Genomic DNA, 15828 nt, shown 5'->3' on the forward strand with positions numbered 1-15828 from the left:
TTACACTCTCAGTTTTGCCATTGTAATGATTTTATGGCTATATCCTCGTGTTCTAAGCTTCTAAGTAAATCAACCAGTGCAATAAAAATCACATTGTTATAGAAAAGAGTAAAGTGAATGCACAGCTAATATCCTGCCTTATGCAAAATGAGGTAAGCTTGGAGCATGTACAAAGGAGACAACAAATCTGTACCCATGTGGGATGTGGTAAATGATGGGCTTTATCTACAAAAAACAACATTTCAGAAAGAAATTAACAACCAGGTGTGGATGAGCAATTAACTCCAGACTGTGCAAGCCAGCTCTTTCCTGTGGAATATTCATTAACTCCTTTTATTAAAAAGTATTCATAGTTGCATAATTTAGGAGTGCTTCTTTTATACTTCAAAATGTTCTTGACAGTCTGTGAGTCATTCATAATTTTTTAAAAGAAGGCATTTTCTGTTGATATCAAGTAACTATTGAGAAACAGATTTACATCTCAAACTTCTCAAGAAAACAAGGATCTCAGAAATATTTAGGACAAACCAAAATACTATCTTTGGAAAACATGTGCACATATTATTGAGCATCTCTCTAATTCATTCATTCATTCATTCATTCATTCAAGCAGTCAATCAATATAGAAGTATTGAGTGCTTAGTCTAAGCATTGTCCTAAAAATACAAGCAGAATGATGGACAAGAGAGATGATGGTCCTTACCCTCAATAGACTCACAACCAAGCTAGGAAACCAGTCAGTTGAACTAGTAATCTGAAGTGTTACAAAGGCTGGGAAAGTTATGCAGAAAGAGCTAAGGAGGTACAGGATACACCTCATATTATAGACAGAATAATGACCCCCAATTATGTCCATATCTTAATCCCTAGAACCTGTGGAATATGTTGCCTTACATGGCAAAAGGAATTTTGCAGACTTGATTAAATTAAGGATCCTGAGATGAGCAGATTACCCTGGATTACTGCGGTGAGGGAGGTCCAATGTAATTACAAGTGTTCTTATGAGAGGGAGGCAGGAGGGTCAGAGTCAGAGAGGGAGATGTGGTGATGGAAGAAGAGGTCAGAGAGATATGAAAATGCCAACACTGCTGGTTTGAAGATGGAGAAAGGGGCCATGAGCCAAGGAAAGTGAATGGCCTCAAGAAATTGAAAAGGACAAGGAAGTAAAAGTGTTCTCCCCTAGAGTCTCCAGACAAAATACAGCTGGTTTGGGTAACTAGAAGTGGGGGGGCGCGGTTGAGAGAGGGGAGCTAATTTAGGTTTCAGCACCCATGATGACAGAAATCATGCCTGCTTTCTTCATCCTTGAATATACAGCATCTGTCATTGTGCCTAGGACTCAGAAGATGTCCATTAAATACAAAAATATTTGCTGAGTGAACAAGGACATGATAATACAGGAATGAAAGGAAGAATGGGACAGGTAACCTGAGATTTGGAGGATAGTTTGAAGTTAAGCAGGTAAGAAGGTGGTGGAGGGAGACCTTCAAGAAGGCAGAAGAGTAAGATGTGGAGATCACCTTCCTCCCCACAAATACATCAGAAATACATCTAAATATGGAACAACTTCTTCAGAACATCAACTGAATGCTGGCAGAAGACCTCAGACCTCCAAAAAAGCGAGAAACTCCCCTCGTACCTGGGTAAGGCAAAAGAAAAAACAGAGACAATAGAATAGGGATGGGACCTGCGCTGGGGGGAGGGAGCTGTGAAGGAGGAAAGGTTTCCACACAGTAGGAAACCCTTTGCGGGCAGAGACTGCGGGGGCGGAGTGGGGAAGCTTCGGAGCCATGGAGCAGAGCACAGCAACAGGGGTGCAGAGGGCAAAGCAGAGAGATTCCCACACAGAGAATCGGTGCCGACCAGCACTCACCAGCCCGAGAGGCTTGACTGGTCACCCGCTGGGACGGGTGGGGGCTGGGACCTGATGCTCAGGCTTAAGAGGACAGATCCCAGGGAGAGGACTGGAGTTGGCTGCGTGAACACAGACTGCAGGGGGCTAGTGAGCCGTGGCTAGCCAGGAGGGAGTCCGGGAAAAGGTCTGGAACTGTCGAAGAGGCAAGAGACTTTTTATTGCCTCTTTGTTTCCTGGTGCACGAGGAGAGGGGATTAAGAGTGCTACTTAAAGGAGCTCCAGAGGCGGGAGCCAGTGGCGGCTATCAGCATAGACCCCAGAGACAGGCATGAGATGCTAAGACTGCTGCTGCAGCCACCAAGAAGTCTGTGTACAAGCACAGGTCATTATCCATACCTCCCCTCCTGGGAGGCTGTGCAGCCGGCCACTGCCAGGGTCCCATGATCCAGGGACAACTTCCTTGGGAGAACACACAGCACGCCTCAGGCTACTGCAACATCATGTTGGCCTCTGCTGCAGCAGGCTCGCCCCGCACTCCGTACCCCTCCCTCACCCCAGCCTAAGTGAACCAGATTCCCTAAGCAGCTCTTCCTTTAACCCCGTCCTGTCTGAGCGAAGAACAGAAGTCCTCAGGCGACCTACATGCAGAGGCAGGGCTGAATCCAAAGCTGAATCCCAGGAGCTGTGCAAACAAAGAAGAGAAAGGGAAATCTCTCCCAGGAGCCTAAGGAGCAATGGATTAAATCTCCACAGCCAACCTGATGTACCCTGCATCTGTGGAACACCTGAATAGACAACGAATCATCCTAAATTGAGGAGGTGGACTTTGGAAGCAAGGATATATATTTTTTTTTCCCTTTTTCTCTTTTTGTGAGTGTCCATGTGTATGCTTCTGTGTGTGATTTTGTCTGTATAGCTTTGCTTTTACCATTTGACCTAGGGTTCTGTCTCTCCGTTTTCTTTTTTTTTTTTTTTAGTATAGTTTTCACCACTTGTTATCATTGGTGGATTTGTTTTTTAGTTTGGTAGTTCTTTCTTTCGTTCTTTTTTTAAAATTAATTAAAACAATTTTTAAATAATTATTTTTGGGTTTTTCTTTTAATAACTTTTTTATTTAATTTAATTTAATTTTTTCTTTCTTTCTTTCTTTCTTTTTTTCTCCCTTTTATTTTGAGCCGTGTGGATGACAGACTCTTGGTGCTCCAGCCAGGCATCAGGGATATGCCTCTGAGGTGGGAGAGCCAAGTTCAGGACATTAGTCAACCAGAGATCTCTCAGCTCCATGTAATATCAAATGGTGAAAATCTCCCAGAGATCTCCATCTCAATGCCAAGACCCAGCTCCACTTAACGACCAGCAAGCTACAGTGCTGGACACCCTATGCCAAACAAATAGCAAGACAGGGACACAACCCCACCCATTAGCAGAGAGGCTGCCTAAAACCATAATAAGGTCATAGACACCCCAAATACACACCACCAAACGTGGACCTGCCCAATAGAAAGACAAGATACAGGCTCATCCACCAAAACACAGGCAACAGTCCCCTCCACCAGGAAGCCTACATGACCACTGAACCAACCTTAGCCACTGGGGGCAGACACCAAAAACAACAGGAGCTGCGAACCTTCAGGCTGTGAAAAGGAGACCCCAAACACAGTAAGTTAAGCAAAATGAGAAGACAAAGGAACACACAGCAGATGAAGGAGCAAGGTAAAAAACCACCAGACCTAAATAATGAAGAAGAAATAGGCAGTCTACCTGAAAAAGAATTCAGAATAATGATAGTAAAGGTGATCCAAAATATTGGAAATAGAATGGAAAAAATGCAAGAAATGTTTAACAAGGACCTAGAAGAACTAAAGTGCAAACAAACAATCATGAACAGCACAATAAATGAAATTAAAAATTCTCTACAAGGGATCAATAGAAGAATAGCTGAGGGAGAAGAATGGATAAGTGACCTGGAAGATAAATAGTGGAAAACACTACTGCAGAGCAGAATAAAGAAAAAAGAATGAAGAGAATTGAGGACAGTCTCAGAGACTTCTGGGGCAATATTAAACACACCAACATTCGAATTATAGGGGTCCCAGAAGAAGAGAAAAAGAAAGAGAAGGAGAAAATACTTGAAGAGATTATGGTTGAAAACTTCCCTAATATGGTAAAGCAAATAGTTAGTCAAGTCCAGGAAGCACAGAGAGTCCCATACAGGATAAATCCAAGGAGAAATGCACAAAGACACATATTAATCAAACTGTCAAAAATTAAATACACAGAAAATCTGTTAAAAGCAACAAGGGAAAAAACAAATAACATACAAGGGAATCCCCATAAGGTTAACAGCTCATTTTCAGCAGAAACTATACAAGCCAGAAGGGAGTGGCAGGACATATTTAAAGTGATGGAAGGGAAAAACCTACAACCAAGATTACTCTATGCAGCAAGGATCTCATTCACATTCGATGGAGAAATTAAAACCTTTAAAGAAAAGCAAAAGCTAAGAGAAGTCAGCACCACCAAACCAACTTTACAACAAATGTTAAAGGAACTTCTCTGGGCAGGAGACACAACAGAAGGAAAAGACTTACAATAACAACCTCCAAAAAGTAAGAAAATGGTAATAGGAACATACATATCAGTAACTACTTTAAGTGTAAATGGACTAAATGCTCCAACCAAAAGACATAGACTGGCTGAATGTATACAAAAAGAAGTATAAGTATACAAAAAAAGTATAAGTATACAAAAAGAAGAATGTAAATATGCTGTCTACAAGAGACCCACTTCAGACCTAGCGACACATGCATCCTGAAAGTGAGGGGATGGAAAAAGATATTCCATGCAAATGGAAATCAAAATAAATCTGGAGTAGCAATTCTCATATCAGACAAAATGGACTCTAAAACACAGACTATTACAAGAGAAAAGAAGGACACTACATAATGATCAAGGGATCAATCCAAGAAGAAGATATAACAATTGTAAATATTTATGAACCCAACATAGGAGCATCTCAATAGATAAGGCAAATACTAACAGCCATAAAAGGAGAAATCGACAGTAACACAATCACACTAGGGGAATGTAACACCCCAATTTCACCAATGGACTGATCATCAAAAATGAAAATAAATAAGAAAACACTACCTATAAATGATACATTAAACAAGATGAACTTAATTGATATTTATAGGACATTCCATCCAGAAACAACACAATACATTTTTTCTCAAGAGCTCATGAAACATTCTCCAGGATACATCATATCTTGGGTCACAAATCAAGCCTTGGTACGTTTAAGAAAATTGAAATCGTACGAGGTAGCTTTTCTGACCACAACACTATGAGACTAGATATCAATTACAGGAAAACATATGTAAAAAATACAAACACATGGAGGATAAACAATACACTACTTAATAACCAAGAGATCACTGAAGAAATCAAAGAGGAAATCACAAAATATCTAGAAACAAAGGAAAATGAAAACAAGATGAGCCAAAACTTAAGGGATGCAGCAAAAGCAGTATTAAGAGGGAAGAATATAGCAATACTATCCAACCTTAAGAAACAAGAAACACCTCAAATAAACCAACTAACCTTACACCTGAAGGAATTAGAGAAAGAAGAACAAAAAAACCGCAAAGTTATCAGAAGGAAAGAAACCATAAAGATAAGACCAGAAATAAATAAAAAATAAATGAAGGAAACGAGAGCAAAGATCAATAAAACTAAAAGCTGTTTTCTGAGGGCTTCCCTGGTGGCGCAGTGGTTGAGAGTCCACCTGCCAATGCAGGGGACATGGGTTTGTGTCCCAGTCCGGGAAGAGCCCACATGCTGCGGAGAGGCTGGGCCCGTGAGCCATGGCCACTGAGCCTGCGCGTCCGGAGCCTGTGCTCTGCAATGGGAGAAGCCACAACAGTGAGAGACCCGTGTACCACAAAAAATAAATAAATAAATAAATAAAAAGCTGTTTCTCTGAGAAGATAAACAAAATTGAGAAACCGTTAGCCAGACTCAGAAAGAAAAAATGGGGTAAGACTCAAATCAATAGAACTAGCAATGAAAAAGGAGAAATAACAACTGACACTGCAGAAATACCAAGGATCATGAGAGATTACTACAAGCAACTATATGCCAATAAAAAGGACAACCTGGAAGAAAAGGACAAATTCTTAGAAATGCACAACCTTCCTAGACTGAACCAGGAAGAAATAGAAAATATGAACAGACCAATCACAAGCAATGAAATTGAAACTGTGATTAAAAATCTTCCAACAAACAAAGGCCCAGGACCAAATGGCTTCACAGGCAAATTCTAACAAACATTTAGAGAAGAGGTAACACCTATCCTTCTAAAACTCTTCCAAAATATGGCAGACGGAGGAACACTCCCAAACATATTCTATGAGGCCACAATCACCATGACACCAAAAGCAGACAAAGATGTCACAAAAACAGAAAACTACCGACCAATATCACGGATGAATATATATGCAAAAATCCTCAGCAAAATGCTAGCAAACAGAATCCAACAACATATTAAAAAGATCAAACTCCATGATCAAGTGGGATTTATCCCAGGAATGCAAGGATTCTACATTATATGCAAATCAATCAATGTGATACACCATATTAACAAATTGAAGGAGAAAAACCATATGATTATTTCAATAGATGCAGAGAAAACATTCAAAAAAATTCAACACCCATGTATAATAAAAACCATTCAGAAAGTAGGCATAGCGGGAACTTATCTCAACATAATAAAGGCCATATATGACAAACCCATAGCTAACATCGTTCTCAACGGTGAAAAACTGAAACCATTTCCACTAAGATCAGGAACAAGATAAGGTTGCCCACTCTCACCAGTATTATTCAACATAGTTTTGGAAGTCTTAGCCACAGCAATTAGAGAAGAAAAAGAAATAAAAGGAATCCAAAGTGGAAAAGAAGAAGTAAAGTTGTCACTGTTTGCAGATGACATGATACTATACATAGAGAATCCTAAAGATGCTACCAGAAAACTACTAGAGCTAATCAATGAATTTGGTAAAGTAGCAGGATACAAAATTAATGCACAGAAATCTCTTTCATTCCTATACACTAATGATGAAAAATATGAAGCTGAAATTAAGAATACGCTCCCATTCACCACTGCAACAAAAAGTATAAAATATCTAGGAATAAACCTACCTAAGGAGACAAAGGACCTATATGCAGAAAACTATAAGACACTGAAGAAAGAAATTAAAGGTGATACAAATAGATGGAGAAATATACCATGTTCTTGGATTGGAAGCATCAACATTGTGAAAATGACTATATTACCCAAAGTAACGTACAGATTCAATGCAATCCCCATCAAACTACCACTAGCATTTTTTACAGAACTGGGAGGAAAAATTTCACAATTTGTATGGAATACAAAACACCCCGAAGAGCCAAAGCAATCTTGAGAAAGAAAAATGCAGCTGGAGGAATCAGCACCCTGACTTCAGACTACACTACAAAGCTATGGTAATCAAGACAGTATGGTACTGGCACAAAAACAGAAATATAGCTCAATGGAACAGGATAGAAAGCCCAGAGATAAACCCATGCACATGTGGTCACCTTATCTTTGATAAAGGAGGCAAGAATATCCAACAGAGAAAAGACAGCCTCTTCAATAAGTGGTGCTGGGAACACTGGACAGCTACATGTAAAAGAATGAAATTAGAACACTCCCTAAAACCATACACAAAAATAAATTCAAAATGCATTAAGAACCTAACTGTAAGGCCAGACACTATCAAACTCTTAGAGGAAAACATAGGCAGAACACTCTATGACATAAATGACAGCAAGATCCCTTTTGACCCACCTCCTAGAGGAATGGAAATAAAAATAAACAAATGGGACCTAATGAAACTTAAAAGCTTTTGCACAGCAATGGAAAACATGAACAAGATGAGAATACAACCCTCCGAATGGGAGAAAATATTTGCAAATGAAGCAACTGACAAAGGATTAATCTCCAAAATTTACAAGCAGCTCATGTAGCTCAATATCAAAAAAACAAACAACCCAATACAAAAATGGGCAGAAGACCTAAATAGACATTTCTCCAAAGAAGATACACAGATTGCCAACAAGCATATGAAAGAATCCTCAACATCATTAATCATTAGAGAAATGCAAATCAAAACTACGTTGCGATATCCTCTCACACTGGGCAGAATGGCCATAATCAAAAAACCTACAGACAATAAATGCTGGAAAGGGGGTGGAGAAAAGGGAACCCTCATACACTGTTGGTGGGAATGTAAATAGATAGAGCCACTATGGAGAACAGTATGGAGGTTCCTTAAAAAACTAAAAATAGACCTCCCATATGACCCAGCAATTCCACTACTAGGCATATACCCTGAAAAAGCCATAATTCAAAAAGAGTCATGTATCACAATGTTCATTGCAGCTCTACTTACAATAGCGAGGACATGGAAGCACCCTAAGTGTCCATTGACAGATGAATGGATAAAGAAGATGTGGCACATATATACAATAGAATATTACTCAGCCATAAAAAGAAACGAAATTGAGTTATTTGTAGTGAGGTGGATGGACCTAGAGTCTGTCATACAGAGTGAAGTAAGTCAGAAAGAGAAAAACAAATACTGTATGCTAACACATATATATGGAATCTAAAAGTAAAAGAAAAAATGGTCTTGAAGAACCTAGGGACCAGACGGGAATAAAGACGCAGACCTACTAGAGAATGGACTTGAGGACACGGGGAGTGGGAAGGGTAAGCTGGGACAAACTGAGAGAGTGGTAGTGTATATATGGACATATATACACTACCAAATGTAAAATAGATAGCTAGTGGGAAGCAGTCACATAGCACAGGGAGATCAGCTCAGTGCTTTGTGACCAGATAGATGGTGGGATAGGGAAGGTGGGAGGGAGGAAGATGCAAGAGGAAAGAGATATGAGGATATATGTATAGCTGATTCACTTTGTTATAAAACGGAAACTAACACACCATTGTAAACCAATTATACTCCAATAACTATGTTAAAAAAGAAAAAAAAAAGGGAGAAGACTCAAAACAATAGAATTAGAAATGAAAAAGGAGAAGTAACAACTGACACTGAAGAAATACAAAACACCATGAGAGATTACTACAAGCAACTCTATGCCAATAAAATGGACAACCTGGAAGAAATGGACAAATTCTTAGAAAAGCACAACTTTCTGAGACTTAACCAGGAAAAAACTAAAAAATATACAGACGAAACACAAGCAATGAAATTGGGACTGTGATTTACAATCTTCCAACAATCATAAGCCAAGGACCAGAAGGCTTCACAGGTGAATTCTATCAAACATTTAGGGAAGAGTTATCACCTGCCCTTCTCAAACTCTTCTAAAGTAAAGCAGAGGGAGGAACACTCACAAACTTATCCTATGAGGCCACCCTCTTAACAAAACCAGAAAAAGATGTCACAAAAAAAGAGTACTATAGGCCAATATCAGTGGTGAATATAGATGCAAAAATCCTCAAAAAACATAGTAGCAAACAGAATCCAACAGCTCATTAATAAGATCATACACCATGATCACGTGGGGTTTATCCCAGGAATGTAAGGATTCTTCAATAAACGCAATTCAATCAATGTGATACACCATATTAACAAATTGAAGGAGAAAAACATATGATCATCTCAATAGATGCAGAAAAAGCTTTCGACAAAATTCAACACCCATTTATGATAAAAAAAAAACAGCCAGAATGTAGGTATAGTGGGAACTTACCTCAACATAATAAAGGCCATATGTGACAAACCCACACCCAACATGGTTTTTAATGGTGAAAAATAAAACCATTTCCACTAAGATCAGTAAGAAAACAAGTTTGCCCACTCTCACCAGTGTTATTCAGCATAGTTTTGGAAGTTTTAGCCAGAGCAATCAGAGAAGTAAAAGAAATAAAAGGAATCCAAATCGGAAAAGAAGAAATAAAGCTGTCACTGTTTGCAGATGACATGATACTATACATAGAGAATCCTAAAGATGCTACCAGAAAACTACTAGAGCTAATCAATGAATTTGGTAAAGTAGCAGGATACAAAATTAATGCACAGAAATCTCTTGCATTTCTATACACTAACAATGAAAGATCAGAAAAGGAGATTAAGGAAACAATTCCATTTACCATTGCAAGAAAAAGAATAAAATACCTAGGAATAAACCTACTTAAGGAGACAAAAGACCTGTGTGCAGAAAACTATAAGACATTGATGAAAAAATTAAATATGATACAAACAGATGGAGAGATATACCATGCTTTTGGGTTGGAAGAATCAATATTGTGAAAATAACTACACTACCCAAAGCAATCTACAGATTCAATTCCATCCCTATCAAACTACCAATGGCATTTTTCACAGAACTAGAACAAAAACTTTCCAAATTTGTATGCAAACACAAGAGACCCCAAATAGCCAAAGCAATCTTAAGAAAGAAAAACAGAGCTGGAGGAATCAGGCTCACAGGCTGCAGACTATACTGCAAAGCTACAGTAATCAAGACAGTTTGGTACTGGCACAAAAACAGAAATATAGATCAATGGAACAGGATAGAAAGCCTAGAGATGAACTCACACACATATGGCCCCCTTATCTTTGATAAATTTGGCAAGAATATCCAATGGAGAAAAGACAGCCTCTTCAATAAGTGGTGCTGGGAAAACTGGACAGCTATATGTAAATGAATGATATTAGAAGACTCCCTAACACCATACACAAAAATAAACTAAAAATGTATTAAAGACTTAAATGTAAGTCCACACACCATCAAACTCTTAGAGGAAAACATAGGCAGAACACTCTATGACATAAATCACAGCAAGATCCTCTTTGACCCACCTCCTAGAGAAATGGAAATAAGAACAAAAATAAACAAATGGGGTCTAATGAAACTTAAATGCTTTTGCACAGCAAATGAAACCATAAACAAGATGAAAAGACAACCCTCAGAATGGGAGGAAATATCTGCAAGTGAAGCAACTAACAAAGGATTAATCTCCAAAATTTACAAGCATCTGATGCAGCTCAATTACAAAAAAACAAACATCCCAATCCAAAATTGGGCAGAAGACCTAAATAGACATTTCTCCAAAGAAGATATACAGATTGCCAACAAACACATGAAAGGATGCTCGACATCACTAATCATTAGAGATATGCAAATCAAAACGACAATGAGGTATCACCTCACACCAGTCAGAATGGCCATCAACAAAAAATCTGCAAACAGTAAATGCTGGAGAGGGTGCGGGGAAAAGGGAACCCTCTTGCACTGCTGGTGGGCATGTAAATTGATACAGCCACTATGGAAAACAGTATGGAGGTTCCTTAAAAAAACTAAAACTAGAACTACCATGCGACCCAGCATTCCCAGTACTGTGCATATACCCTGAGAAAACCGTAATTCAAAAAGAGTCATGTACCACAATATTCATTGCAGCACTATTTACAATAGCCAGGACATGGAAGCAACCTAAGAGTCCATCAACTGATGAATGCATAAACATGTGGCACATATATACAATGGAATATTACTCAGCCATAAAAAGAAACTACATTGAGTTATTTGTAGTGAGGTCGATGGACATAGAGACTGTCATATAGAGTGAAGTAAGTTAGAAAGATAAAAATAAATACAGCATGCTAACACATATATATGGAATCTAAAAAAAAAAAAATGTTCTGATGAACCTAGGGGCAAGACAGAAATAAAGACGTAGACATAGAGAATGGACTTGAGGACATGGGGAAGGGGAAAGGTAAGCTGGGATAAAGTGAGAGAGTGGCATGGACTTATATATACTACCAAATATAAAATAGATAGCTAGTGGGAAGCATCCTTATACCACAGGGAGATTAGCTGGGTGCTTTGTGACCACCTAGAGGGGTGGCATGTGGAAGGTCGGAGGTAGACGCAAGAGGGACTACATATTGGGATATATATATATGTATAGGTGATTCAATTTCTTGTAAAGCAGAAACTAACACACCATTGTAAAGCAATTATACACCAATAAAGATGTTAAAAGAAGATGGTGGAGATGAACCTGAAAAATCACAATGCTAGGAGAGACGTTGGCAGAGTGCCTCTTGGTAATGGCACAATGTGACTAAAGTGTTTTGGAACACAACATACTAAACATGTTAATGGAAGATTTGTTCACATTTGTGCAATTTTTGTTTTCATTCAGAGAAATATGATGATTTCCATCTTATTATTTATGTAGTTTATATGTATTTACATATTTTGATTTTTCAATCCAATCTTCCTCTTCTATAAAGATTGTTTGGAGGGGGTATTTTTTATTCTCTTTCCTCTTTCCTACTCCCTTTCCCAGCTGATAACTCCCTTTGCCTTAGTTACTTCCAGATCTCTTCAGTGGTCCCCAAAACTCATGGATGTCTCCTGATGATCTCCCAGTATCTTAAATTCACCATCTCCTAAAATAAACTTCCCTTTCCTTTTAGCTACCCTCCTGGATTTCCTGTTATTTATCCCATTTTGAGCGGTTCAAAGTTTCAAATCATCATTTGTATTGCCCTCTCTCTTCCCCCAACACCCAAACTGTGCTGGTTATGTTAATTACATACTGAAATCTCTTTTAAGTTCATCCTCTATCTCCATTTTCACAAGCTTTCAACCAAAGCAGAGGAAGATGGTGCTGTCTGTTACCTCCTTTTCCCTGTATTAGCACCAACCAACCCTTCTTGGTTGTGTTCCTGCAGACTGCATCTGGCTCAGAACTCCCAAATCCCAGCTTTAAGCACCCTTTCCTGTACACATGTCTGTCTTAGACAGGGACTTGAGTTCCTCCTCTGTCCCTAACCAACTGCACAATTCTGAGCAAGTTAGTTATCTATGTCCTCAACATTTTCATCAGTAAAATGAATAGTATCCTATTACCTATTTGAAAATGGAAGTATAGTTGCCAATTATCTATTTCAGTTATTCAGAAGAATGTCCTTTGAAAACTTGGAAGTACTATACAAATATTAGCACTGTAATTTTCATTCACTGACCTAGTGTTCATTGGACAATAAAGGATAATGCAATGGAATTTAAAATACATTTCTTCCCTTAAAAATCTAGTTAGGAGGAAAATATGGATGAATGAAACAACTTTATAACCATGTAAGGTGATATGTGACCGAGTGAGGCATGTGGTAGTCTCTCCATGTTACTATGATTTCCATCTTACAGCTGAAGACACTGAATTCCAGGCTGCACTTGACTGTATATTCCCCTCTATGGATCTGGCTGACTTCTTTGTCTACCTGAGATTGCCAAAGAGTGTGTCCCTTCAATTTACTTTACTTCTCTATTAAACGTTGAAGAAAATATAGTATTTGGATTGGCAAAAAAGTAGATTGTTCTAGAAGGGAGAAGATAAATAAAGGATCAGATCCAGGGACAATAAAATTAGATGTAGGGGTCATGAACTGATTCATCTGATTGGGATAGAGAACTTGTGTAATGTGTAGTAAAAGGGAAATCGGTTTGAGAAAATAAGGAAGGGTTTTAGGTGTCAAGATGAGGAGTGGGCACTTGATCCTCAGAAGGGAATCTTTATAATATCTAATGCATAAGAAGGCTTTTTTAAAAAGGTGGTTTAAGATTAATGTATCATTACATCACAGAATAGAATAAAGCTGGGATGGCAACTACATCTCAGCTTGTGTGTCAACACCAACCATTTGTAGCAGCTTCTTACAACTGCCTGTTTAGAAGATTCTCAGGTTACTTTGGCTCATAGGAGGAAGTGCCTTGATTAATTAATTCTGTCTGATGTAAGCATGGGAAACTGGGTATTTTCTATCCATGGAGTAAGACAAAGACTGTCTCATAGCAGAAAAAAAAATATGAAAGTCATACTAATTCATTTTGAATATGGTTAAGGACAGAATTAGAGTCACAGAAGTGAAAATGTAAAGGCAATAAAACCAAGAGTTATAGGTTTTACTAGTTAAATTGAGAGAGGAAACCAAGAACATGAGCAGTAAATGAAACCTGAGGATTTAAAGCACAGGGAAGTGAGAACAGGAGGTTGCCCCTGAACAAGAGTGAGAGATGCGAGAACCTAGATACTTTGGAGTGTCAGAAGAGGGGAGAGAAGGAAAATACCAGAAAAATATTCTGGTCAACCAGTCCTAGCTACTATAAAAGGGCCACTGGGTGCCAAAATTTCACAAGGACAGAGCAAAGGTGACCATGCCCATCAGCTACTGCTCTGTGCAAAGTGAGCCTGATCTAGTGATGCAGAGGTGAGAATGCCCTTAAAAAGTTTCCAGATTAGCAGAAAAGTGAGACCTTTAAGAAATGATCATTAAATAAGTACAATACCAGTATTATACAAGCATCCTTTGAAAGCACAATGTAGGAGAAAGTAAATTCGCTACAAGAAGTCAGAAGAGACCAGAGAAGCTAACATCTGAGCTGCATCCATGTTGATGTGGGTCATGCAATTAATTCATATATTTATATGATATTTATTTTATTCTATTCTATATGTTATACATTTATTTAGAATACTTTACATAAAGTAATATAATAGATATTATAATATGTATTTATTATAATATGTATTTATATAAACATTCCATATGTTCTTTATCCACTGTACTGTTAATAAATATTTTAGTTGTTTCTGCATTTGGGAGAATTATAAACAAAGCTACTATGAACAATCTTGTATATGTTTCCAGGTACAGATATTAAGAGATTCCTTTTTTATTGTCTTTAGAAGAACAAAAATCAGTATGTCAGCTTTTCCTGTTTTTTTTTTTTAAGTTTATATAATGGAATTTGAATTTAATGTTTTCTTTCATCTTTTTATTTTTGCCCAATTAAGTTTATAAGACTCATCTAGTTTTCATTATTATATATGTATATAGTATAATAAATATATCAAATAAAAATTCAAATGTACAAATATTCCATAGTTATATATACCTGATAATTTTTTTTTGAAATATGAGCTGTTTACAGGTTTGTGTAGTTACAAACAATACTGTGTGAACATTCTTGTTTATGTAAATTGCTAGAATGTATAACTGGGAGTGGAATTGCTTGTCATAAGGTATGGTATCTTCAACTTTATATGATATTGTGAAACTGTTTTCCAAGGTGGTTGTAACAGTTTACGCTCCCACTAGCACTGCAAGAAACTTTTTGTTGCTGTACATCCTCACCAATACTTGGTATTGTCAGACTTTTAAAAATATCAATTATAAATATATATATGTATATATATACATATATATACATATATATGTAGTGTTATTTATTATGAATTTAATATACATTTCCTCAATAATTATTATAAATAACAATAGTGAATTTAAGCATATTCTCATATGTTTATTGGTATATTTGAAAATGTCTCATTTTGTGAAATGTCTGTTCATGTCTCGTGCCCATTTTCCTAACAGGCCATCTGCCATTTTTACTCCTTGATATCCTGGGGAGTGCAATTCTTTCTCCATTCTATTTGTTATCTCCTTTTACTCTGGCTTATCTCTTTATGCTTTATATGATGCCTTTTGGTAAACAAAAGCTCTTGATAATAATCTAGTGAATTTTAATGATAATGTTTAACATTTCTTATATATATTCTCCTATGTTCTCTTCTAATTTATAATTTGTCTACCACTCCTAGGACTTTGATCCAGCTGGTACTGATTTGGAGTATGGTATGAGATAAAGGTCTAATTTCATTCATTATGGATACATGATTGTCTCATCATTGTATATTAACAAGACTGTCTTTTACTCACTGCTCTCCAGTGCCACATTTGTCACAAATAAAACACCAATATATGTGAGATTTTTTCCTTACTTCTGTGCTCTCTACTCTGTCCTATTGATCTGTTCACTTATCTTTGAACCAGTACCAC

General features: G+C 37.6%; 1 protein-coding gene across 4 annotated transcripts in view; it reads right to left on the reverse strand.

The window, feature by feature from the left end:
• The window catches only part of SLC26A7 (solute carrier family 26 member 7), a 190425-nt gene that overhangs the window by 19788 nt on the left and 154809 nt on the right, over nt 1-15828 (reverse strand). The gene's annotated exons all lie outside the window — the stretch shown is intronic.

This window comes from Monodon monoceros, unplaced genomic scaffold (assembly GCF_005190385.1).
Source record: "Monodon monoceros isolate NGI ecotype Baffin Bay Population unplaced genomic scaffold, NGI_Narwhal_1 Super_Scaffold_14, whole genome shotgun sequence".
Lineage (NCBI taxonomy): Eukaryota > Metazoa > Chordata > Mammalia > Artiodactyla > Monodontidae > Monodon > Monodon monoceros.